The sequence below is a fragment of the Ovis aries genome, chromosome 10 (assembly GCF_016772045.2).
Source record: "Ovis aries strain OAR_USU_Benz2616 breed Rambouillet chromosome 10, ARS-UI_Ramb_v3.0, whole genome shotgun sequence".
In the NCBI taxonomy this organism is placed as follows: Eukaryota; Metazoa; Chordata; class Mammalia; order Artiodactyla; family Bovidae; genus Ovis; species Ovis aries.
This window is the reverse complement of record NC_056063.1, coordinates 49,436,069-49,459,206: the sequence shown is the minus strand read 5'-3', so window position 1 is coordinate 49,459,206 and position 23,138 is coordinate 49,436,069. Positions and strand designations below refer to the sequence as shown.

Sequence of the window (23,138 nt, the reverse complement as noted above, 5' to 3'; positions counted from 1 at the left end):
CTTCAAGGATAGGATGACTATGAGAGGCTTATACCTTTGGCTGTTTCATAGGAAAGTTCAGGTATAAATTGGAAGATAAAAAAAATCCCATGGATTTCAACAGCTATCATGTGCTAGCTTCACTTTGTGGTATTTATTTAAACTTACCTTATACTGCATACTGGTCGTAATACAAAAATTACACATTAATACTAAGAAAATGACACTATGCTAAACCATTTCTATTTCATAAAGTCTGGTACAGAGGCATGTGACTCATATCCCTATATAGCTGGACAGCACGTACAATTTCTTAACTTTCCTTCTTCCACTGCTCCTGCTACTTTCACATAAATGTACATTATGTCTTTCTGCCAGCTCACCTTCACGTGTGTGCATGCTAAAGTTGCTTCAGTTGTGTCCGACTCTGTGACCCCATGGACTCTAGCCCACCATACTCCCCTGTTCGTGGGCTTCTCCAGGCAAGAATACTGGAGTGAGTTGCCATTCCCTTCTCCAGGGGATCTTCCCAACCCAGGGATCAAACTCAAATCTCTTATGTCTTCTGCATTGGCAGGCGGGTTCTTTATCACTAGCATCACTTGGGAAGATGGTGCTACTTACAAATGATTTTCCAGATTATATCTTTCACTTGAAATTGTCTTCTTCCAACTCAGCATCCATTCATGATAAGAAATAAGAAATGTTAACAAATTAGGCCTAGAAGGAACATATCTCAATAAAAATGTAACAGGCCCACAGCTAACATCATACTCAGTGTTGAAAGTTCAAAAGCTTTTCCTCTAAGATCACAAATAAGTCAAGAGTGCCCACTCTTACCACTTATATTCAGTATAGTACTAGAAGTCCTAGCTAAAGCAATCATGTAAGATAAAGACATAAGTTACCCCACTTGGAAAGGAAGATGTAAAATTGTCTTTATTTGCAGATGCCTAGATTTTATATAGAGAAAATTTTAAAGACTCAACCAAAAGACTGATAGATGATCAGTGAATTCAGTAAAGTTGCAAGATACAATATCAACATATATAAAATTCAGTAGCATTTCTGTAAGCAACTAAATTTCTGAAAAATAGGTTCCACTTATAGTAGCATCAAGGGCTTCCCTGGTGGCTCAGATGGTAAAGCGTCTGCCTGCAATGCAGGAGACCTGGGTTTGGTTACTGGGTCGGGAAGATCCCCTGGAGAAGGAAATGGCAACCCACTCCAGTATTTTTGCCTGGAAAATTCCATTGACGGAGGAGTCTGGTGGGCTACAGTCCATGGGGTCGCAAAGAGTCAGACGTGACTGAATGACTTCACTTTCACTTTCTTTTCACAGTAACATCAAACACAATAAAATACTTAGGTATAAATTTAACTTAGGATGTGAAAGATCTCTATGCTGTAAACCACATGTCATGGATCAAAGAAATTGAAGAAGACAAATAAATGGAGAAGTACCTCATTATTTATGGACTGGAAGAATTAATACTGTTAAAATGTTAATATTACTGAAATGTATTCAGTGCATTTCATATCAAGATTCCAATTACATATTTTGTAAAACTAGAAAAAATTTCTGAAATTCATATGGAACCACAGATGCCCTTGAATAGCCAAGGAAATATGGAGAATGAAAAAGCAGGGGTGGGGGTGTCTCACATTATTCTTTCTGATTCCAAGTTATACTGTAAAGTTATAGTCATCAAAACAGCATGACACTCGTAGAAAAGAAACCAGCAAATAGACCAGTGGAGCAGAATTGAGAGCCCAGAAATAAACCCAATATGATTTGATCGACTAATATTTGACAAGGGAACCAAGAATACTCAATGAAGAAGATGGTCTCTTCAATAAATGGTGTTATGATAGTTGGATTTTCATGTGTGAGAGAATGAAATTGGACCCATATGTTACACCTCTCACAAAATTTGAACCAATCAATTACAGACTTAAATGTAAGACTTGAAACTAAGAAACTCCTATAAGAAAACATAGGAACAAAATTTCTTGACATAGATCTTGCTGATGTTTTGGATATGACACCTAAAGTACAAGCAACAAAATAAACAAATGGGATTATGTCAAACTAAAAAGTTTCTTCACCATAGGAAACCATCAAAAAGTGTGAAGACAACCTGCAGAATGGGAAAAAAAAATATTTGTAAACTATATATCTGATGAAGAAGGGTTTACTATCCAAAAATATAATGTACTCTTGTTACTCAATAGAAAAAAAAAACCCAAATAATCAAATAAATGGTCAAAAGTCTGAATATGACATTTCTACGAAGAAGATATATCAACATCCGGGTTCATAAAAACATGCTGAATATCATTTAGGCATTTAGGGAAATGCAAACTAAAACTACAGTGATATAACACCACACACCTTTTAGAATGACCATAATTAGAGAAGAGAGAATGCTGGTGTGGATGCAGAGAAAAGGGATGTGTGCACTGGTTGGTAGGATTGTTAATTGGTGCAGTCACTATGGAAATTTTATGGAAGATCCTCAAGAAATTAAGACCAACTACCATGTAATCCAGCAGTTCCACTTCTAGGAAATATCTAAAGGTAATAAAAACACTCAACAAAAGATAAATGCACCCCCATGATCATTGCAGCATGACTTACAGTAACCAAGACATTGAAACAACCTGTGTGTGTCAACAGATGAATGGGTAAATAGGATGTGGGGTGTGTGTGTATATATATAAACATATAATGGAGTATTAAAAATGAGGAAATCCTACTATTTATTTCATTATACTAACTGAAATAAAGACAAATACTGTATGATCTCACTTGTATATGGAATCTTTAAAAAAAAAAAGTGCCTTTTGCCTTCCTTGCTAAAATTTCTCCTTTGTAATATTTGTTTCTGGAAAATACACTAGAAGGGAGTATCAGTTCAGAGGTGATACAAGGGAGATTTCTGGGTGTATGGTAATGTTCTTTGTTTATGAGCTCACTGTCACCTACCATAGCTGAATTAACTTTGTAAGAACTGAGTGCACTGTATACTTCCTTGCATGAGGATTAGTGCTGTGTTTGTAAACTGACTCGAGGGCTTTGGATGTGAAGGCCTGATCTGTAGTGTTTGTCAGTTCCCATGGTGTAAATATTCCCACCAGTTTCAATGGTTTAAAAACTTGCAAGATTCTTAAAATTTTACTCCAGCAACTACTGATAATTGCATTTATAAGATAAACAGTTTTCTATATTCCTAAGACAAATAGGGCAAATATAGTAAATTCGAACAGTCCCAGCTCATTCCTCTGTCACCATGGAAATCTTCACTCATTATCATACAAAAAGTTCTCACTTTCCCTATATATCAGTTTCAGTTCAGTTTAGTCACTCAGTCGTGTCCCACTCTTTGCGACCCCATGAATCACAGCTCACCAGGCCTCCCTGTCCATCACCAACTCCCGAAGTTCACTCAGACTCACGTCCATCGAGTCAATGATGCCATCCAGCCATCTCATCCTCTATCATCCCCTTCTCCTCCTGCCCCCAATCCCTCCCAGCATCAGAGTCTTTTCCAATGAGTCAACTCTTCGCATGAGGTGGCCAAAGTACTGGAGTTTCAGCTTTAGCATCATTCCTTCCAAAGAAATCCCAGGGCTGATCTCCTTCAGAATGGACTGGTTGGATCTCCTTGCAGTCCAAGGGACTCTCAAGAGTCTTCTCCAACACCACAGTTCAAAAGCGTCAATTCTTATATATGAGTTTAATACTGTATTTATGTTTTTGTTCAGGTGTTATTAAATTTTTATGTTTGAATGGATCAGTGTTAAGTTTTGTATGTTTATACATTTTGACAATGTCATTGTTCAGTAACTAATTTTATGACAACTGAGGATGATGGCAAAGAGAATCATTGTGTTAATACTTACCCTGAGGATAAACTGAAGATACTATCTTGATTAGCTATAATATATTATGTGATTCATTCTAAATGATCATGCCTCATAGCTCATAATTCATGAGTTCAGAAGTCTTTATAGAGGGAGGCAGACTGAGTGTTTCACTTAATGTGTTTGTCCTGATGAATTACATTATTCATCATGCTATTTTTTATATTTTTAAATCTGTGTTTTCAGTTATAGAGGCTTTAGAACAAATTCATAGATACTTGTTTTAAAACCTGTTTGGATCAGGCGGTGTTAGTTTTCATAAGGTCTGATTCAGAGAGAAAATTGCAGTTTGGAAATGTATGTTTTCTATGTTTCACGTATATTCCCAAGGTTAGTTTTAAGATGACGTTTTTAAAATGTCAGCAGTGGATGCAACATTGCCACTGTCTACATAATTGAAAAGGGATTTGAATATGGCTCTTAAAACTATTTTGTACGTTTCCAATTTGCTAGTGGTGATAAAATCTTGCCAGAGCCACAGAATATGATGCGGTGCCTTTCTGCTTAGGTTCTAACATTTAAACAGCCTGAGCATTTGTAAAATTTCTTTTGTGGCCATATCAGGAGTCTTCTAGAAGCAATCTTCCTCTCTCTTTCCAATCAGTCATGTATAAATTTATATAGTGTATAAATATATATTTATATAAAAATATACCTATATAAATTCACATTAAATTCTACTCAGTTTTTAAATTCTTTTTTGTCCCTATACCATCTGCCATTAGATAATATTAAATAAATTCTAAAAAGATTCCAGCTACCATTAATTTCTACTCACATATATATCAGCATAAAAGCTTGTCTATAGCTCTTTAGCATATTTTAGCAGTTTCTCTCACTGTGAATGTTTGTGGACCTGACTCCAACAGACCTGACTTTGCTCCACTGTTTTCCAGCCATTTCAGTATGTTACCTAGCACTCTGAGCAGCTGGTTCAGAGCAGGTGTCCTGAACATATGCATGCATATACATTAGTCCAGCTTATCAGAATTCATGTTCAAACTTTTGCTCCAGTGTTGGCAGTGGGTAAGTTTGGAAAGCAAGAGAACAATACCACACCTTTCTGAGGAAGTTTTAATTCCCTACCAAAATTTTGTTTCATAGCAGTGGACAGGTATAATGTGGTTACTTTAAATTTCTTTTGTCTAAAGTTTCAAGACGTTCTTCACACAAAGTAGAAAACTGTACCAGCAACAAGCCAATCTTTTCTTCCATTTTGAGCTAAGTTGGCATAACTGTTGAGAAAGCCTGGGTTGATATAAGTGAAATATATCATCAGCACTGGGCTACTCTGCATTAGGTAGTCACCTGGACCATAAACATGGAATCAGGAAAAATGACGTCTTGCTCTGCAGTTCTTTGTAGTAGCTTGGACCAGTGACTTTGTGGAAAAATAACACCTGTCCTGCCTGTTTAAAGAGTTGTAATAGGGGTGAAAGGAAATATGACATTTGTGAAAATAATTTAGAGCTGTAGAGTCCTAAAGGTGTGAGTGGCGCTTGATACTCTTATTTATATAGCATAAGACAGAGATTCATGACTTTCTTGTATCATGTCACATCAAAGTCAAGTGTTTTAAGAACTGAAAGTGCCCACGAAGGTCATTGACTCTAACATGTGCTTGGTATGTGGCTTTCTTCCGCAAGCGTTGGTTGGTTACTGTATCTTGAGTACTCTGTGCAATTTCTTACTGCATGTGGCAGTTCATCCTGTTTCCAGGCATATCTAGTTATATTAAAAGTTCTTTTCTGGAGCATAATCAGTAGATTTGATAATGATCCAAACTAACAGGTGTATCTCATATTTATTAAAATATCATCCTTTGTGAGGTCATTCTTCTATCAAGTCCCTTAACTCTTTGCTGTCTAGTTCCTTAGACCTGGGATATAAGAACAAAATGATATACAGGGATTTGAGAAAGATTGTGCCATTATTGAAGTAGGATAAAAGCTTTATTATTTGAAAAGATGATGCATTGCTCATTTTAAAAACATTAAAGCATAGAAAGCCCCATCACTTCCCTGCCTCATACTTGTTGGCATTTGGTGAGCATTATTTACAGCATCTGTGTGTGCATATATACAAATAAATAGAGGTGGTTTTGCAAAAGTAGGACCGTATTTATATTTTGCTTCTATTATAGAGTTATTTTTTGTTTGCTTCTGATGTAATGGAAGATTTAGAAACTGGGCTTAACCCAAAGGAATTTACTATTTTTAAGTTAATATCCTTTTACCAAAGTGACTCTATTACTTGAGAATTAAGAGAAAGACCAGAAAACAAACAAACAAAAAAACCATCTTTGAATTCTGGTATTTCTGTCTTTTTTAATGACTGAATTTACCTCTAAACATCTTTTGACTTTTTGCTGTGAGAGATGGGTAGTTTAATGACATTTCTTTTTAACTTGCTTTTCTTCTCTTCTTATTTTACTGTCTTCTTAAAATTTAGGTTAGTAATATTTATTTTCTGATTGTTCACTATAACTATCAAAACAGTTTAGTCTGAATTCTTTTTCTCAGCAGTATGGAAACACTGCTTTATTGTCATCTGGCATTTGGTGTCACTGTGAAGCCTGAAGCAAACTGATCTTTGCACTGGTTCTTGTTTTGCTTTTTGTTCAGATGTCCATAAGCTATTTTTAGTAAGAAAGAAGTTCAGTAACTGCATCAGTTTTTCTTCTTGTTTTTTCTCATTCTGTATCAGTTTGTCTTGGATCTTGCCATTTAACTCTGAGAAGCAGACTCTCATTTTATGCCTTCATATTTAAATATTGGGCTTCCCTTGTGGCTCAGCTGGTAAAGAATTCACCTGCAATGTGGGAGACCTGGGTTCGATTCTGGGGTTGGGAAGATCCCCTGGAGAAGGGAAAGACTACCCACTCCAGTATTCTGGCCTGGAGAATTGCATGAACTGAGGTATCTTTTCCTTTTGTTTTCTTCTTTATTCACTCTGAAGATAAGTATAACATTTCTCTTTGGTGTTTTGTATCATCTTTAACTTTTTAATTTCACTTAAGTGTTTCTTCCCATTCAGTATTTTTTCCTGCTATATTTTCAGTCAAATTCTTTGTTATTTTTTAGTTTAAAGTGGCTTTTCATCTCTATAGTATTTTATAACCCTGTCCGTTTATTTTCATCTGATTCAGATATCTTGTATTTTATCATTTGGGCCCTCGTACTTCTTTCCTGAACATTATTTTCTTTTAAAGCAAGAGCCATTTGTTTAAATTATTACTATTGTTATTGGGTCTGTAAAGTGTTATTTAAATTCTTCATCTGTTTTCTTGGGTAGTTCTTCTTATGATGTTTGTTCTTCATTGGCCTCTTTCTTCCCTTTCTGTCTTGCTTTTGATATTTGCTACTTTTATGCAGTTTCCTTGTGGCCTGTCTCTGATTTTTACCCATCTTTGAATGGGGCCAGTAGTTTCCAATGTGGCAGGTGGTATTGTGGGTAGGGGCACCAATCATTTTGGACAGGAGCTAGCTGTGATGGTTAATTTTGTATATCAACTTGACTAGGCCACAGGGTGCCCGCATACAACATTATTTCTGGCTATATCTGGGAGAGTATTTCTAGGTGAGGTTGGCATTTGAATCAGTGGACTCAAAAAGCAGATGGCCCTGCCCAATGTGGTGGGCATCATCCAACCTGTTGAGAGGCCTGAATAAAACAAAAGTGGAGGACGGGAGAGATCAGTCCCTTATTAGCTGCTTAAGCTGGGACATTAGCCTTCTCCTGGCCTTGGACTTGGATTCACGTGATCAGCTCCCTTGGCTCCCAGGCCTTTGGACTTGGACTGGAATTACACCACTAGATTTCCTGGTCTCCAGCTTGTAAATGCAGATCACGGGCCTTCTCAGTCTCCATAATTATATGAGCCAATTTTTACAGTAAATCACGTATCTCGTATGTAGATGTTTTGTGTTCAGGTTCTCAGTCACGTCCAACTCTTTGTGGCCCCTCGGACTGTAGCCTGCCAGGCTCTTCTGCCCGTGGAATTTTTCAGGTGAGAGTACTGGAGTGGGGTGCCATTTCGTACTCCAGGGGATCTTCACCACCCAGGAATCGAACCTCTGTCTCCTGTGTCTTCTGCATTGGCAGGTGGATTCTTTACCACCTGCCGTATACCATATATATACATCGTATACCACATACCATGTATATATATACACACATACATGCATACACACACACCCATATGTGTATATATTGATATATATCTCCTATTCCGTTTCTCTGGAGAATTCTCACTAATATAAAATAAGCTGTCAGCATTCTGTGAGTGAAACAAACAATGATGTATCAACTAACTGCAGCATGCCCAGTGAGCTCAGGATTTTATTTCCTCCAAGAGAAAGCCAGATGTATCTATTTCTTATCAACATAAAGTAACAATTTGGAAATTCCTAGTTAGACCCTGAAGCCAGAGGCTGAAATACAAAGTAGGTACCCCCAGGTATGTGAGTATATCCCAGAATTTCTTCAGTCAAAGGAAATAATGCATACCCAACTACTGGCCTGAAAAGCAGGTTTTCGTAAAGTCAAACAGATACAATGAACATGACTTAAAATGATGAAAATGACTATTTTAATGAGAACATAGTAGCTAGGAGACAATATACGAATCCTTTAGCATTTTTTTCTCATTTGACTTTCACAGTACTATATGGACATATGAAATTAACCATCACATCTGTGCTGTAGTGTGAATGGGTTTAGTAATCATATACTTAGAATCTGTTATTTGTTAGTTATTGGGCTACAAAGACAAATTATATTTAGACCCTGATTTCAAGGTTACAGCATCTCAGGAAAAGGCAAATAAGTTACTACAATCTTGATTTGGAGTTGGTGTGGGCCATAGATGGCTTCACTTGTGGAGTGACCTTTGACCTGGGCCTTGAATGATGATGTCACATTGACTGGAAGAAATAGGAGAAAAAGTCATAATATTCCGTTTTAAAAACAATATTTTAAGTAAATACAAAAGTATATTGTCTTTCCTTTGGACACGAACGTGCCCTGCATAAATGTAATATTCAGTGATGCTATTCAGTACTTCACCCAAAGTCTATTGAGGCTCATTTATGTGTCTAAATGGTTTTTTATTTCCCTCCCCCTCTGTCTCTCTCCTTTTATGTCTGTCTCTCTCACATTTTCGTTCTCTGGCCTTTTGATTATAGTGGCTCTTCAGCTAAGGTTTATGTCATCCTATTTAGAGTACATTACGAAAGTAGTTTATATAATGTATTTTGCCAGAAATTTTCAGGAGTGATCATAAAAATGATATGAGCATCTTTTAAACATAACCATTTCAGTTGAACAGTTTTGATTTAATGAGAACATCAGAGTATTAAAGCAACAGGGTGATTGTTGAAAATATTTGTTGAAATATAACATCTATCTGGTTAATTTTGTTATTATCAACATCTGTGCATTTTTTTTTAAAAGTGTAGCCTCCTTCACTTTTCTCCTATTGATGTTAGCTGAGAATTAATTTATTACTGCTCTCAAAAGAGACATTTGTTTAGTAAAATCACGAATAATTATTGACTCAACAATGAGAGTGATTCTTTACCTTATACATAATTTTGTCCTTCACTATAACTTATGGCCTAATAGAAGTAAAACTCACAAATATTACAATTTAAGAGTCAACTGGTTGCTTGTATTCACCATGCTTTGTTTTCCTGGAATTGTAGATCTGGTACCAAATTCTATATCAGGCAAGGTTTACTCGAGAAGTAGAACCGTGGCAGTGGTAGAGAATGTAGGATTTATTTTGAGCATTTGACTGTATCTATTTGTAGAAAGTTGAGCAAGTTAGGCATGGTTGTTGCTTCTGTATTTTGGATATTAGCCCTAAATCCACAGGGCAAGCAGTCGGCAAATAAGGTGCTGGAGGACGGGGGTGAATTGGAAGCCCTGAGGATAAGCTGAATCCAGACAGACTCCTTACTGCTCACTAGGCTCTAGCCTCCAGGATGCTCTGGACCGCAGGGGAGGCAGGCGCCTTCACTGAGTCAGACGTATCAAGGTCAAGAATCAGATAAGCTGATGGAGAGCCTGTAGGCCGGCCCCGCCCCGAGGCGCCCCTGCACTGCACCCACCACTAGAGCCGGGCAACCATCTTCCTTGTGTGATGAGAGCAAGAGAGCTGCTGCGCTTCTGCCTTTTTGAGTCCCACCAACATGCTCTTTGTAACCCAGGAGCAGTGCTGGCAATGCAGTGGAGCTCAGCCAAGCTGTGATGGTTCATAATGGTTCATGGACTACTGAGTCCATGTTGCCCATTCTCTCCATTTTCCTGCAGGAGTCTCCTTTCCAACTGTTCCCACTTTCTTTTTGGACGCCATCTATCTTTTCTGATTCCTGGCTTCTTAGTTGTTACTTCCGTTCCTGTCCAAGGACTGGAAGCACTGTACTTGGAACCCAGGCTTGTAGTGGGGATAAGCTTCCACATAGAAAAGTCTCACCAGCTCTGGACAGCCACCTCCCTGGATTCAATGTTTCTGAGCTCTGCTCATCTTTTGAGAAACAGTAGGATCTCTGCTCATCTTTTGAGAAACAGCAGGATCCTTTGTGGTCTCATGTGGTACTTGACCAGTTTTTGGTGTTACTCTGCTTCCTATATTTTGATTGCTCATCTGTAATGCCAGAGAATGGTCAGGCTTAACCCAGGACCGTGTGGCCATGGGGAACTTTGATTGCAAGTATAGGAAGATCAGACATACCTTGAGAAAGGGGGGAGATTCTGATTTTATGCATGGTGAAATTAAGTGGAGTATCTGAATGTTAGGGGTTTTTCCAGGTGGTTCAGAGTAAAATTATGAGCAAGAATGAGGTGGAGACATCATACTCAGCAGGAATGAAGAATACCAGGGACAGTGCAGGTGAGAGGTGAAATTGACAGGCAGTAACTAAACACAGTTGCTGGAGAGCAGCTAAGGACAAGGCATGTGTTAATTCATACTGGATTCATGAACCAGCAGGCATTAACACTGAGGGAAGAACAGGGTGGGTTATTACAGGGCAAAGGGCAAAACTGATGGGACTGCAGAAATGGGAGCATATTGGCACCAAGGAAGGTGGAGCCTTCTGGACAGACTGGGAGGGCAAGTGGCTCTTTGTCTTACATGTCAATGCCTCAGTGTTGGGGACAGTTCCTTGAGGTCTGTGTTGAGTCCTGGTAGAGGACCAAGAAATCCTGTACAATGGACATTCCTGGAACAGGAGTAAAGGAGAATGTTTGGTGAGGTGGGTGAAGGTCAAAGGAAAAAAGTTACTAGCCTTTTACTGAGCTTGAGGGGCAAAAGAAGAAAAGCTTTTGAAAGTAACCTGCCTTCAATTCCCAAAATTACACCCATAACCCCAGGACGGACTTGATTCTGATCTGTGGTTTAGAGGAATGCTCAGAAGTAATCTGATAGGGAGTAAGAGCAATTTGTTGTTTTTCAGGTGCTCAGATGTGTTCAATTCTTTGTGTTTCCTTGGACTGTAGCATGCCAGGCTTCCCTGTCCTTCACCATCTCCCAGAGCTTGCTTAAACCCAGGTCCATTGAGTCGGTGATGCCATCCAACCATCTCATCCTCTGTCGTCCCCTTCTCCTCCTGCCTTCAGTATTTCCCAGCATCAGGGTCTCTTATAATAAGTCAGCTCTTTACATCAGGTGGCCGAAGTATTGGAGCTTCAGCATCAGTCCTCCCAATGCATATTCAGGGTTGATTTCCTTTAGGATTGACTGGTTTTATCTCTTTGCTGTGCAAGAGATTCTCAAGAGGCTTCTCCAACAACGCAGCTCAAACGCATCAGTTCTTCAGCGCTCAGCATTCTTTATGGTCCAGCTCTCATATCCATACATGACTACTGGAAAAACCATAGCTTTGACTAGATGAACCTTTCTTGGCAAAGTAATGTCTCTGCTTCTTAATATGCTGTCTAGGTTGACCATAGCTTTTCTTCCAAGGAGCAAGTGTCTTTTGATTTCATGGCTGAAGTTAACCATCTGCAGTGATTTTGGAGCCTAAGAGCAATTAGGCTGCTAAAAAAAAAAAAAAAAAAAAGTTCAGATATTGGTAGAACATACCAGTTTATATTTTTATATTTATAAGGTGTGTGTGGGGTGGACAGGGGAGAGGTTGATTGATTCTAGTTGATGGGTTGATGGTTGCTAGATTTCTCTGAGTTTTAGTTTCTTTTTAAATTTAATCACTGCATTACTTTTAAACTGAACTGTAGGTGAAATTCACATTCCTTAAAGACCAGGATCACACAAATTGAGACACATTGCCTGCCTGTTCTCTTTGTGAACTAAGTTCTTTCCATTGGTGACTACTTTTCATGGAAATTAATGTTGCTGACCTTTAGATGGACATCACCAGATTTTACCATCACCAGGTGGTAAAATATTGGAAATCAGATTGATTATATTCTTTGCTGCCAAACATGGAAAAGCTCCGTACAGTCAGCAAAAACAAGACTAGGAGCTGGCTGTGGCTCAGATCATCAAATCCTTATTGCCAAATTCAGACATAAATTGAAGAAAGTATGGAAAACCATTAGACCTTTCAGGTATGACCTAAATCAAATAATTTACGATTATACTGTGAAAGTGACAGATAGATTCAAGGAATTAGATCTGGTAGAGTGCCTGAAGAACTATGGATGGAGGTTTGTAACATTGTACAGGAGGCAGTGATCAAGACTTCCCAAGAAAACAAAATGCAAAAAGGCAAAATGGTTGTATAAGGAGGCCTTGCAAATAGCTGAGGAAAAGAGAGAAGCTAAAAGACAAAGGAGAAAAGGAAAGATATACCTATTTGATGTAGATTTCCAAAGAAGAGCAAGGAGAGATAAGAAAGCCTTCCTCAGTGATCAGTGCAAAGAAATAGAGGATAATAATAGAATGGGAAAGACTAGAGATCTCTTCAAGAAAATTAGAAATACCAAGGGAATATTTCATGCAAAGATGGGCACAATAAAGGACAGAAATGGTATGGACTTAGCAGAAGCAGACGATATTAAGAAGAGGTGGCAAGAATACACAGAAGAACTATACAAAAAAGATCTTCATGACCCAGATAATCGCGATGGTGTGATCAGTCCCCTAAAGCCAGACATCCTGGAATGTGAAGTCAGGTGGGCCTTAGGAAGCATCACTACCAACAAAGTTTGTGGAGGTGATAGAATTCCAGTTGAGCTATTTCAAATCCTGAAAGATGATGCTGTGAAAGTGCTGTGCTCAATATGCCAACAAATTTGGAATACTCAGCAGTGGCCACAGGACTGGAAAAGGTCAGTTTTCATTCCAATCCCAAAGAAAGTGAAAGTGAAGTCTCTTGGTCATGTCCAACTCTTTGCAACCCCGTGGACTGTAGCCCACCAGGCTCCTCCGTCCATGGGATTCTCCAGGCAAGAATACCGGAGTGGGTTGCCATATCCTTCTCCAATCCCGAAGAAAAGCAATGCCAAAGAATGCTCAAACTACCACACGATTGCACTCATCTCACATGCTGGTAAAGTAATGCTCAAAATTCTTCAAGCCAGGCTTCAACAGTACAGGAACTGTCAACTTCCAGATGTTCAAGCTGCATTTAGAAAAGGCAGAGGAACTGGAGATAAAATTTTCCATTGGATTATTGAAAAAGCAAGAGAGTTAAAAAAAAACACATGTACTTCTGCTTTATTGACTACGCCAAAGCCTTTGACTGTGTGGATCATAACAAACTGTGGAAAATTCTGAGAGAGATGGGAATACCAGCCCACCTGACCTGCCTCTTGAGAAACCTGTATGCAGGTCAGGAAGCAACAGTTAGAACTGGACATGGAACAACAGACTGGTTCCAAATAGGAAAAGGAGTACGTCAAGGCTGTATATTGTCACCCTGCTTATTTAACTTCTATGCAGAGTACATCATGAGAAACGCTGGACTGGAAGAAACACAAGCTGGAATCAAGATTGTTGGGAGAAATATCAATAACCTCAGATATGCAGATGACACCACCCTTATGGCAGAACGTGAAGAGGAACTAAAGAGACTCTTGATGAAAGTGAAAGAGGAGAGTGAGAAAGTTGGCTTAAAACTCAACACTGAGAAAACTAGTATCGTGGCATCTACTCCCTTCACTTCTTGGCAAATAGATGGGGAATCAATGGAAACAGTGAGAACCTTTATTTTTTTGGGCCTCAAAATCACTGCAGATGATAACTTCTGCCATGAAATCAAAAGACGCTTGCTCCTTGGAGAAAAACTATGACCAACCTAGACACCATATTAAAAAGCAGAGATATTACTTTGCCAAGAAAGGAACATCTAGTCAAAGCTATCATTTTCCAGCAGTCACGTATGGATGTGAGAGTTGGACTTTAAAGAAAGCTGAGCGCTGAAGAATTGATCCTTTTGAACTGTGGTGTTGGAGAAGACTCTTGAGAGTCCCTTGGACTGCAAGGAGGTCCAACCAGTCCATCCTAAAGGAGATCAGTCCTGAATATTCGTTGGAAGGACTGATGCTGAAGCTGAGACTCCAATACTTTGGCCACCTGATGCGAAGTACTGACTCATGTGAAAAGATCCTGATGCTGGGAAAGATTGAAGGTGGGAAAAGAAGGGGATGACAGAGGATGAGATTGTTGGGTGGCTTCCCTGACTCGATGGACATGAGTTTGAATAAACTCTGGAAGTTGGTGATGGACAGGGAAGCCTGGTGTGCTGCCGTCCATGAAGTTGAAGAGTCAGAGATGACCAAGCAACTGAACTGAACATATAGATACAAAGGACAGACTGTCTTATTCATGTTTATAAACTCCTCTCTGCTCCACAATGTACTCATTCTGCAGAGGAGAAAATGATGGACGTTGGTGGGAGTCTAGCTTCTTCCCAGATTTTTACTTCCGTCAGTGATAACCTTTACTATCCTCTGAAATTGCGAGAGACTTGCCTAAGGTTGCACTGCAGTTAGTAGAGTGCCATGTATTTAATTTTTGTTTCAGAACATTTATTTGTACATCATTTCTAAAAGTGCCATTTAGAAAGGCCCCAGTAGAGAAATAATTGCGGAGGTGGTACTTATGAAGGTATTTGTTTGGGAGGAGGAGAGATTGAGTGATTAGAGGTAGAGGAGAGTAAGCGAAAGTTATTGTTTTAAGCAATTAAATGATTTCTACTTATAATGTCTTCTGGTTCTATTATGGATCTGAAATGCTTGTTCATCTAACTAGGTAATTATTGCATCACCATCTCACCTCTCAATTCTCTCCATAGAATTTGAAGAAAACAGATATCAGATTTTCAGAGGTGACCCTGACATGCAGTTTCACAGCTCCCCAGCCCACTGCTGGCTAACTTGGTGCAAATAATCAAGGAGAGATAAAAAGAGAAAAGGCCAAGAGATTTCTGTGTTGCAACTCGGAGTGTGAATTGACTCCCCTTCCCTGTTTCTAATCAGTTATGCAACAGCGCTTATTTTTTATATTGCTGGAAACAATATATATTGTTCTAATGCAAGAATTTAATTATAGTGAAGTCTCTAGTGTTTTTGAATGAGAAATTAAATCTCCATGTTACTTTGCCTCTAACTGTGAAACTGAGATACTGCAAAAGCCCCAGCAGAAACTGGTGGTAATGCTAGCTGCTCTTTCATTATTGAAGTATGTTGAGCAGCTGAGAGGGGAGACTAAAGAGACCAGTGGGTTAGTGAATTGTCCTTCTTTTTATGCTGGCTCCGTCTTGTTCACTAGTTCACCATGCAGGGTCTGTGCTTCAAGGAAATGTTGTTGTTGCCCTCAAGAGCAGCTTCATTCTAGATTTTTCTTCTCAAGTAATCTTGAAAATTTCAAACATTTATATTAGAAACATAGAAATTTGAAGTTGGATGGTGGTACAAGAAATATCTCATTCAAGTAGATTCATGTAAGGAAGATAAAAAAAATCAGTTAAAATGAACAATTAAAAAAGCAGTTTGCTCAAGGTGACAGCCAGTTATAGAGTGGGAGATTTGGGAGAAAGAAGGCATAAAGGCAGCATGATTGCTTGTAGTTCACAGATCTCTGAAACCTAATTTAATCAAGTAGGTTTACCTTTTGCCTGTTTTTAACTTTAAAGTAAAAAGTACCTGATGGATATCTTTTCAATGAATGTTTGAATAAATGATGGATTGAGGATGAATGAGGACAAAGGAAAGAGCATGAGAGAGAAAATGAGTCCAATCTCTCTTACATTTCCCTTCTTTGAAAAAAGTGTTAAAGAGTGTGACCACATGTGAAGGAAGAGAGAGAAAGATAAGATCCTGAAACACTGGCAAGTAGATCACACAAAACATGAAACACTGAAAATTTACCAAGGTTGACTTTTCCAGATAGTGGTAATTGAGGGAAACAGTGGTTTCCTGGTTACAGGAGCTAGCCATGTGGAAAATGGCAAGAGAGGATTTTCCTAAACACTATGCTGATGACATAAAAATATTCTGAATACTGCTCAGATTATGGTTAAATATAATAACAAATATGAAGAAGGTATTTTCTTATACTAAGTGTTTATGATTGTTAGTGATAGGTTAGCAATTTTATATTAAGGCATCTAGCAACATGACTTTGTTTTAATGGAAAATACGGTGTTTGGGTAATTTGGTAAGTTAAGTGTTCTGAGAATTTCCCTTCTATTCTGTTTTTCTTGTACTTCGGAAATTAAACTTTGATTATCTTAATTGCTTGTGTTATGAGATGACTATGTAGTCTAAAACCAATTTCTAGCCAACTATTAGTCATTTTATTTCAAAATTAGTAACTTTGAAAATTCTTAATCAATTTAAACAATTCTAGTTAAAAAAGTAGGACAAGACAATGGCAACCCACTCCAGTACTCTTGCCTGGAAAATCCCATGGATGGAGGAGCCTGGTGGCCTGCAGTCCATGGGGTCGCTAAGAGTCGGACACGACTGAGCGTCTTCACTTTCACTTTTCACTTTCATGCATTGGAGAAGGAAATGGCAACCCGCTCCAGTGTTCTTGCCTGGAGAATCCCAGGGACAGGGGCGCCTGGTGGGCTGCCGTCTAAGGGGTTGCACAGAGTCGGACATGACTGAAGTGACTTGGCAGCAGCAGTTAAAGAGTAGGAGTATATGCTTTCTTGAAGTTATTAACTATGTGCTCAGTCATGTCCACCTCTTTATGACCCCATGGACTGTAGCATGTCAGTCTCCCCTGTCCATGGAATTTTCCAGGCAAGAATACTGGAGTAGGTTGCCATTTCCTTCTCCAGGGGATCTTTCTGACTCAGGGACTGAACTCTTTGGCTCTTGGGTCTCCTGAATTGGCAGATAGAGTTTTTGACCACTGAGCCTCCTGGGAAGCCCTATTAAGTATTTGGTGGATATAAAAGAATCCGTGTGCTGTATATGTAAGTTATAAGCACAAGGATATAGAGAAACTCACCTTAAAAAGGAGAATATTTCCAGTATTTGTAAAGATCCCTTTTAGTCTCCTTGGAGAAGAAAATGGCAACCTAATCCAGAATTCTTGCCTGGGAAATCCCATGGACAGAGGAGCCTGGCAGGCTATAGTCCATGGGGTCACAAAGAGTCAGACATGACTTAGCAACTAAACAACTTTTAGTCTCAGACATGAGCTTTATCCTTGTGTTATATTTAACTTCCTTTTTATGATACTTGTCATCATATATAAGGACATATTCAGGAACTATATATAGTTTACTTCGTCTTGTTGGGGGATATCAGATGAGTAGGGTTTCCCTGATAGCTCAGTTGGTAAAGAATCCACCTGCAATGCAGGAGACTCAGGTTCAATAAGATTTGCTGGAGAAGGGATAGGCTACCCACTCCAGTATTCTTGGGCTTCCATTGTGGCTCAGCTGGTAAGGAATCTGCCTGCAATACAGGAGACCTGGATTCCATTCCTGGGATGGGGAGATGCCCTGGAGAAGGGAAAGGCTACCCACTGCAGTATTCTGACCTGGAGAATTCCATGGACTGTATAGTCCATGGGGTCACAAAGAGCTGGACGTGACTGAGTGACTTTCACTTAGGTAGGGACTTCCCAGGTGGTGCTAGTGGTAAAGAACCTGCCTGCCAGTGCAGGAGACATAAGAGCTGCAGGTTCAATTCCTGGTTGCCCCCTGGAGGAGGCAACCTACTCCAGTATTCTTGCCTGGTGAATCCCCATGGACAGAGGTACTTTGTGGGTTACAGTCCATAGGGTCCGCAAAGAGTCAGACACGACTGAAGCGACTTAGCACATCAGATGAGTAGAGTTATGCTCTTTTCTTTTGTAACTTGCTTTTCTTACATTTTGTTTTTGATATTCATCCACATTGGTGTATGTAGGTAAAATTATTTACTTCCACAACTGAATGGAATTCTTTTTTATTATGACCGTACTGTAATTTATCCATTCTTCAGCAGTACATGTTTCTATTTCTTGTAGGTTTTTTTTTTTTTTTTTTGCTATTTTAAATAATACTGCGGTGTACAGTCATTTGCATGTGTCTTGGTGGCCAGGTAGAAGGTTTCTGTGGACTATATGCCTAGGAGTAGAATTGCTGGATTGTAGGGAATGCACATTTTCAGCAACACTACATAGTGCCTGGATGATTTTCCATATTGTTGCAACACTTAAATAGTGCTGTTTAATAGTTCCATTTCTCCATATCCTTACCAACTGTTGGTTTCCGTTGATGTTTAAAGTTTTATCAGTCTGGTGTTGTGTTAAACAGTGTTTCCTTCCGGCCTTAATGGTGATTTGCTGTTACTAAAGGTTTATATGTTTATTGATTATTTGGCTTTCATCTGTGGAATTCCTTTTCACATGTTTTGCCTATTTTTCTATAGAATGGTAGTCAGTTTTTTTTTTTTTTCTCCCTTTCTGTGTGGATAAACAGGGCTGATTAAATACATTGAAAATATTTTCTCCAAGATTGTGGACCTTCTTTTTAGTTTTTAAATAATGTTTTTATTTTTAATTTGGCTGAATATGTGTCTATTCTATAGACTTCCTAGGTGGCGCTAGTGGTAAAGAGCCCACCCGCCAAGGCAGGAGATTTAAGAGACATGGGTTCGATCCCTGGGTTGGGAAGATCCCTTGGAGAAGGGTATGGCAACCCACTCCAGTATTCTTGCCTGAAGAATCCTGTGGACAAAGGAGCCTGGTGGGCTACAGTCCGTGGGTCGCACAGAGTAGAAAACGACTGAAGTGACTGAGCATGCATGTATACCTATTCTGTGGTGAGTGTTTTCTCTGCGTTTTGTCATGATAATTTTATATAGGATATTTGTATCTACTAAGTGAGTTTGACCTGTAATTTTCTTTTCTTACACTGTTTGGAATGGAATTTGGTATCAATGTTTGAATCTTCCTGTTTCTATTCTTTGAGAGCATGTGAATAACTTGAATAATTTATCTCTACATATATGGTAGAAGTCACTTATAAAGCTATTTGGGAGTAAAATTTTCTCTGTGGCTAAAATTTGAACTTGAAATTCATTTCCTTTAGTGGTAAAAAGACTAGGTTTTCAGTTTCTTCTTCAGATGATTTTGGTAAGTTGTATGTTTCTATAGCACTGTGTTTCTATAAAGTTGTTCATTTATTTTAAGATTTTAAATGTATTGGCATGAAGATTTTATTGGTTTGCCTGAACTATCATAACAAAATGTCATAGACTTGGTGGCTTCAGTTCAGTTCAGTTGCTGAGTCCTGTCCGACTCTGCGACCCTGTGAATCGCAGCACCCCAGGCCTCCCTGTCCATCACCAACTCCCAAGTTCACCCAAACTCATGTCCATCGAGTCGGTGATGCCATCCAACCATCTCATCCTCCCTTGTCCCCTTCGCCTCCTGCCCTCAATCTTTCCTGGCATCAGGGTCTTTTCAAATGAGTCAATTCTTTGCATCAGGTGGCCAAAGTATTGGAGTTTCAGCTTCAACATCAGTCCTTCCAATGAATATTCAGGACTGATGTCCTTTAGGATGGACTGGTTGGATCTCCTTGCAGTCCAAGGGACTCTCAAGAGTCTTCTCCAACACCACAGTTCAAAAGGATCAATTCTTAGGTGCTCAGCTTTCTTTATAGTCCAACTCTCACATCCATACAGGACCACTGGAAAAACCATAGCTTTGACTAGACGGACCTTAGTTGGCAAAGTAATGTCTCTGCTTTTTAGTATGCTGTCTAGGTTGCTCCTAACTTTTCTTCCAAGGAGTAAGCATCGTTTTATTTCATGGTTGCAGTCGTCATCTGCAGTGACTTTTGAGCCCCCCAAAATAAAGTCTACCACTGTTTCCACTGTTGCCCCATCTATTTGCCATGAAGTGATGGGACCGGATGCCATGACCTTCGTTTTCTGAATGTTGAGCTGTAAGCCAACTTTTTCACTCTCCTCTCTCACTTTCATCAGGAGGCTCTTTAGTTCTCTTCACTTTCTGCCATAAGGGTGGTATCATCTGCATATCTGAGGTTATTGATATTTCTCCCGACAATCTTGATTCCAGATTGTGCTTCATCCAGCCCAGCGTTTCTCATGATGTACTCTGCATAGAAGTTAAATAAGCAGGGTGACAATATACAGCCTTGACGTACTCTTTTTCCTATTTGGAACCAGTCTGTTGTTCCATGTCCATTTCTAATAGTTGCTCCCTGACCTGCATACAGAGTTCTCAAGTGGGAGGTCAGATGGTCTGATATTCCCATCTCTTTCAGAATTTTCCACAGTTTATTGTGATCCACACAGTTAAAGGCTTTGGCATAGTCAATAAAGTAGATATAGATGTTTTTCTGGAAATGTCTTGCTTTTTTGATGATCCAACGATGTTGGCAGTTTGATCTCTAGTTTTTGTTGACTTAAATAACAGCAATTTATTTTCTTAACATTTCTGGAGGCTAGAAATCCCAGATAAGTTGTTGACGGAATAGATTTATCCTGAGGCCTTTTTCTTTTGCTTATAGATGGCTTTTTTCCCCCTGTGCCTTCGCCTAGTCTTTCTTTTGTATACCAATCATATTAGATTAAAACCTACCAATTTGACCCCATTTTACCTTAATTACCTGTGTAAAGGCTGTATCTCCAAATACAGTCACATTCTGAGTTACTAGGACTTTAACATAAAAAATTTATGGGAGACTCATTTCAGGCCACAGCAAGGATGTTCACGGTTGTCCATTAATTACATCTTTAATCTTGCTGTATTTTTAGTATGTCTCCCTTTTCAGTTTATTTAATTTATTTCAAAATGATTGTTTTTGCATTTTTCATTTCTCTTTTATTTCCTGTGGTAAATCTTGCCAGAGATTGGTCCATTTTATATTTTTTCAAAAACCTCCTATTTTTGTTATTTGTTGTTTCTGTTGTTTTTGTTTTATGTATATTCCTAGTTTTTGTCTTTAATTTTCTCTTGAGTTTCTTCTCATATTCTTTGTCTCATAAATTTAGCCACTGAACTAATTAATTTTTTTGCTTAAGGATTTCAGTGTATAATTAGCACAGCAATAACTCTCTTATGAGTTTTGATATGAAGTTTTGAACTATTTATTTTCTGTATTCCACTGTAATTTTTCTGAGAGTCTTGAGTTATTTTTATAGATCCTTGACTCATATTGAAGTTGTGTACTGATAAACCCATCATTAGCTGAAAATATCTGAAGTTGAAAATGCATGAATATACCTGACAAACCAAGCATCATAGCTTAGCCTGATGCTGCTGCTGCTGCTAAGTCACTTCAGTCGTGTCCGACTCTGTGCGACCCCATAGACGGCAGCCCATCAGGCTCCCCCGTCCCTGGGATTCTCCAGGCAAGAACACTGGAGTGGGTTGCCATTTCCCTCTCCAATGCATGAAAGTGAAAAGTGAAAGTGAAGTCTCTCAGTCCTGTCCAATTCTTAGCGACCCCATGGACTGCAGCCTACCAGGCTCTTCTGTCCATGGGATTTTCCAGGCAAGAGTACCGGAGAGTGGTGCCATTGCCTTCTCCTAGTTTAGCCTAGCCTACCTTAAGTGTGCCCAGAACAGTTTACATTAGCCTACAGTTGGGTGAAATCATCTAACACAAAGTCTGTTTTATAGTAAGGGTTGAACGTCTCATGTAATTTATTGAAAACTGTTACAGAGAGTTGAAAGCAGAATAGTTATCTGGGTACAGAAGCTTGCGTGTTGGTTGTTTACCCTTGTCCTTATGTGGTTGACTGGGAACTCATCCTCTGTCTTCCCCTTCTCTTCCTGTCCTCAGTTTTCCCCAGCACCAGTGTCTTTTCAAATGAGTCTTCAGTTCAGTTCAGTTCAGTTCAGTTGCTCAGTTGTGTCTGACTCTTTGCAACCCCATGAATTGCAGCACACCAGGCCTCCCTGTCCATCACCAACTCCCAGAGTTCACTCAAACTCATGTCCATCGAGTCAGTGTTGTGTTTAAATAATCAAATTAACTGCATTGTGTTGTACTTACAGTGTATTGTCTGCTTGATATAAATTATTTATAGTATTACTATATGGTCTGCTCCCAGAGCAATTTTTGTAAATGCTTTGTGTTTGGAAATAGTGTATGATCACTTATTGTTATCACATCACTTTATTCAGTTGATAAAGCTTTTAAATTATTTTGCTCAAAATCTTTATAGCCTTACTGGTTTTTGCTTAGCTAATCTTTCCATGACTGAAAGAATGGCTTAAAAATCTCCATTTCTGGTCGTGGTTCTTTTAGCTTCTCACTGTTTCTATGTATTTTGGTTATATATATTTTGAACTATGCTCACAGATGCATACTTAGTTAGAATTTTTAATAATCTTAGGAGCTATACCTTGCATCTCACTGTTTAGTCATTTTCCTTTTTTTCGTAATGCATTTTGTCAGAATTTACATACTCCATCTGCTTAGTTATTACTGTGTTTCAGCATTGTGAGGACATTATTCCATTTCACTTTACATGCAGTCATAGTCTGAAAGACTGCAAGCAGGAGGTTCATATGGTCAGGACATCTGAGAAAACGGCATGGACTTCTGTATAGAAAATGGATTTGGAAGGTTGCAAAAAAAACTGGAGTTGGGTCTATTATATGGCAGCATGAGATAATGGTGACTTGGCTTGGAGTGTTAGCACCTAAGATGGAGATAAAGATGTCTGCTAATTAGAACAGAAAAAGGAGTCCAAGATTGGGGAACCAAGCAGAGGGTTAAAAAAGAAAAATAAAAAACAAAGACCATGAAAGGGGTAGCTCTAGGACCTGAGTGAGA

At 38.9% G+C, this 23,138-nt stretch overlaps 1 protein-coding gene across 9 annotated transcripts in view; it reads left to right on the top strand.

The window, feature by feature from the left end:
- KLF12 (KLF transcription factor 12) overlaps positions 1–23,138 on the top strand; it is a 521,468-nt gene that overhangs the window by 166,582 nt on the left and 331,748 nt on the right. The window lies entirely within an intron of this gene.